Source organism: Suncus etruscus, chromosome 1, assembly GCF_024139225.1.
Source record: "Suncus etruscus isolate mSunEtr1 chromosome 1, mSunEtr1.pri.cur, whole genome shotgun sequence".
Taxonomy (NCBI): domain Eukaryota; kingdom Metazoa; phylum Chordata; class Mammalia; order Eulipotyphla; family Soricidae; genus Suncus; species Suncus etruscus.
In genome coordinates this window covers 25,096,967-25,101,983 of record NC_064848.1, presented here as the reverse complement: position 1 = coordinate 25,101,983, position 5,017 = coordinate 25,096,967, and positions in this window count along the sequence as shown.

Sequence of the window (5,017 nt, the reverse complement as noted above, 5' to 3'; positions counted from 1 at the left end):
TAATGAATGTTCTTGTTTCTTATGATATATACTAGTATCTGTGGCATGAGATGGTACCTCATTGTTGTTTTGATTTGCATCTCCCTGATGACTAGTGATGTGGAGCATTTTTTAATGTGTCTTGTCCATCTGTGGTTCTTCTTTGAGAAATTGTCTTTTTATTTCTTCTTCCCATTTTGATGGGGTTATATTTTTTTCTTGTTAAGTTCCATTAGTACCTTGTATATCTTAGATATTAGCCCCTTGTTTGATAGATATTGGGTGAATAGTTTCTTCCATTCTATAACCTTTAGATCCTAGTCACTATTTCCTTTAATGTTCAGAAACTTCTCAGTTTAATACAATCTAATCTATTAATCTCCACTTTTACTTCTTTGAACACTGCTATTTCCTCCTTAAAGATGCCTTTGGTCTCGATGTCATGGAGTTTTTTAACCTATGTGTTATTGTATATACCTTATGGTTCTAGGTCTGATATCAAGGTTTTTAATCTATTTGGATTTGACCTTTGTGCATGGTGTTAGATGGAGGTCTGAGTTCACTTTCTTGCATGTGACTGACCAGTTGCCCCAGTATCACTATTGATGAGGCTTTCCTTGCTTCATTTTGCATTTCTTGCCCCTTTAACAAAGATTAATTGATTGTGTATCTGGGGAACATTCTCTGAATACTTAAGTCTATTCCACTGATCTGAGGGTCTGTCTTTATTCTGATACCATGCTATTTAATGACTATTGCTTTGTAGTACAATTTAAAGTTGGGGAAAGTGATGCCTCCCATCTTCTTTTACTTAAGGGTTGCTTTAGCTATTCTTGGGTATTTATTGTTCCAAATAAAATTCAGGTGTGTTTGAACCACTTCTTTGAAGAATGTCCTGGATATTCTTAAAGGAATTGCATTAAACCGGTACAATGCTTTAGGAAGTTTTAACATTTTTAATGATGTTAATCCTCTCAGTCCATGAACTGGCTATGTGTCTCCATTTCCTTGTGTCCCCTATTATTTCTTGACACATTTTTTTTAATTTTCTTTGTATACATCCTTAACCTCTCTACTTAAATTGACTCCAAGGTATTTGAGTTTGTGTGGCACTAATGTGAATGGGATTGCTTTCTTTTTTGTTTGTTTATTTTGTTCTGTATGGGTCACAGCTGGCAGTGTTCAGGGCTTACTCCTGGCTCTATGCTCAGAAATTGCTCCTGACAGATCAGGAGGACCATATGGAATGCAGGGATTTGAACCACCATCCTTCCACATGCAAGGCAAATGCCCTACCTCCAGCAGCCTAGGATCAGATCAGCAGCTGCTTGCTAGGTGTTTTGCAGCAATCAGCTCCACCCTTCTTGGGTAGAACCAGCTCATTTCTGATCATGCAGCCTCCACAGAAGCTACTGGATAGGGGATGGTCCCAAAGCTGGCAGCCAAGGGTCAGGTCAGCAGCGATCTCTAGGCGTTCAGCAGCGATCACTACTGAAGCTTCTTGTATATTACATTCCTTCCCTCCACAATCCCCTATTTATAATTTGAGTAGATATAATATTTGTTGCAATTGATAAACCTATATTGAGACATTGTTAATGAAACTTCACAGTTTACACACTCTTGTTCTTATGTTTTTAAATGCTTCCTGGAGGCTAAATGACAAACATTTCAATTCTAGTATTATATAGGATCATTTTACTCCCCTAATGTCATCCTTGTTCCTATTAGTTCTCCCTCCACTTTTATCCCTCCATGTCCAGATATTATATCATGGGAACCACACAGGATGTAGCTTTGTGTGTGTGTGTGTGTGTGTGTGTGTGTGTGTGTGTGTGTGGTTTTTGAGTCACACCTGGCAGTGCTCAGGGTTATTCCTGGCTCCATGCTCAGAAATTGCCCCTGGCAGGCATGGGGGACCATAATGGGACACGGGGATTCGAACCGATGACCTTCTGCATGAAAGACAAACGCCTTACCTCCATGCTATCTCTCCGGCCCCAGTATGTAACTTTTTTTAACTGTCTTTTTGTTTGTTAGTTTTTTGAGCCACACCAGGTGGTGCTCAGGCTCTGAGCTCCTGGCTCTGAGCTCAGGGGACCATATTGGATGTCAAGGATTGAACCCAGCTGGCCACCTGTAAGACAAAAGTCCTACCTGCTGTACTATTGCACTGGCCCAAAACACTGAGCATTTAAGAATCTCCCATTAACTTTTCATGATTTCATTAGCACAAAAGTGGATTTATGTCTGAGTTCCTAGATTCATTAGTCCTGTATAAAATATTCGTATACAAAATTTAGATATTTAAGCAGTTAATTTTTATTGTACAATTTTTACAAATGGGTCTGGGTCCCTACAATGTCCAGACCTCTCTTTCTACATATGTACAATAAAACTTTTCCTTTTTCACGACATGTCAGATCCAAATTGCGATGCCCTTATCTGTTGATGCTGGTTGTTGCCTGGTCTGTCCCTATACCATTCTCTGACTAGTGTACATTTCCTGGTCTGATATCTGCAGCTGCAACCCTTGCTTGTGTCCCTTTGCTGAGGCTTGCAATTGATTAACATCTCTGCACTTCTGTAGAACTCTACTCCAATGGCTCTCTGTCTCCTTGGCTTTCCTTAGTCCCAATCTATAGCACCTGCTTGTGGGTAAGAACCTTTGCTTTCCTACCGCCTATCTAGGTGTAGGCAAAAAGGCAAAGAGAGTATTGCCTGGGGGTGGAGTGGCTTCCTTACATCTCTTGCTATCTTCCACCACAGCCACCTCATTAACTTTTTTTTCTTACCCCCCCCCCATCAGGCCACCCCTCATTAACGATTTTTATTAGATACCCTTACAAAGGATAGATTTAAAGTGATCAATAAATTAGTTCAACTTGAGCCCATCCATCCTTCCACCTCCACTGTAACATTTTGACAATTTATTCTTTAAATTCTTTAAATTAATAAAAATATCCTATTGTCTAAATGTATCACATTTTATTTATCCATTCACCTACTGCAGGATTTATTGGTTGTTTCTTTTTTTTTTTTTTTTTTTTTTTTTTTTTGGTTTTTTTGGGTCTCACCCGGCAGTGCTCAGGAGTTACTCCTGGCTCCATGCTCAGAAGTCGCTCCTGGCGAGCACGGGGGACCATATGGGACGCCGGGATTCGAACCGATGACCTTTTGCATGAGAGGCAAACGCCTTACCTCCATGCTATCTCTCCGGCCCCTATTGGTTGTTTCTAATTTGGGCCAATTGTGAACAAAACTGCTATAAACATTTAAGTTCAGGATTTTGTGCTGACAATGTTTACAACTCACTGTGTATATCAAATAAGATATACAAGGTACTGACAAACTTAAAACAAAACATCTAACCCATCAAAAAAATGGGAAGAGCAGATACGTCCTCAAAGAAGAAATACAATACAAAATTGCCTTCTCCACACCTACATTCATTGCAGCTCTGTTTATAATATCCAGTATCTGGAAACAGCCCAGATGCTTGACAACAGATGAGTGGCTAGAGAAATTTTGATACATATACACATATGCAGCAATCAGGAAAATGAAGTTATCAAATTTTCCTATACATGGATAGACATGGAAACTATTATGCTGAGTAAAAGAAGTAAGAGTGAGAGAGATAGACACAGAATAGTCTCACTCATCTGTGGGATTTAAGAAAAAAACAAAGACAGTACTGTAATAATACCCAGATTCTATAGAGATGAGGGCTAGAAGAACCTGCCCACAGTATAAAGCTTACCACAAAGAGTGGTGAGTGCAGTTAGAGAAATAACTACACTAACAACTATCGTGACAACAGTAGTGACTGAGAGAAATAGAATGCCTGTCTCGAATTCAGGCAGTGGGAAGGGAAGGAGTGAGATGGGGGGATTGGTGTTGGGAATGCTGCACTGATGAAAGGAAGTGTTCTTTATTTATGACTGAAACCCAACTACAAACATGTTTATAATCATGGTATTAAATAAAGTTATTATTAATTAAAATATAAAAAACTTTCTCAGTCCACACACAAAATTATATAAAAAAAATTTAAGTGCAAAATGTTGTTTTCCAATTTTTGGTGTTATTGAACGTGTAGTTTAAAAAATAAACTCTATTAAGAAAAGAATACTGGGCCGGTGAGGTGGCGCTAGAGGTAAGGTGTCTGCCTTGCAAGCGCTAGCCAAGGAAGGACCGCGGTTCAATCCCCCGGAGTCCCATATGGTCCCCCCAAGCCAGGGCAATTTCTGAGTGCTTAGCCTGAGCATCAAACGATTGTGGCCCAAAACCCGCCCCCACCAAAAAAAGAGAAAAGAATACTAAGCAATATGGTATTGAGCACTATAAAAGAAGTCTACACCAAGAAGTATTATCTAACTACTTTCTTTTTTTTTTTTTTTTTTTGCTTTTTCGGACACACCCGTTTGATGCTCAGAGGTTACTCCTGGCTAAGCGCACAGAAATTGCCCCTGGCTTGGGGGGGACCATATGAGATGACCGGGGATCAAACTGCGGTCCTTCCTTGGCTAGCACTTGCAAGGCAGACACCTTACCTCTAGCGCCACAGCCCGGCCCCCGTAACTACTTTCTTAATGAAATATTTAGAGGGATCAGGATGGTAACTCTGATCAGGACACAGGACTTACATGTCTAAGGACTCAAGTTTATTTTCAGAATTTTATCTGAAAACAAGATCATCTTTAGTTCTATAGAGGTTTTCTTCATCTCATCTTAGAACTCCTTGATATTGTCCTCAAAAAAAAAAAAAAAGTATCCTGCTTTAACACCTCTCCTTTATTTCTGATCACAGTATTTACATACTAGCTTTTATATTTTCTTGTGCTTTGCTGGCTCTATGTGTCATTGTTTCTTTGGGTTCATTAAACTTCCTCAAGCTCATGTAACTAAAGTCATTCTTTGAGCACTTACAGAGATGGTTGGTGCTGGTTAAACCTTAGTGTTTCTGTTTTTACTTATGGAACTTTATGTTTTACACACAGTCTATGTATTTTACACATTTGGGTTTGTTGTGTTT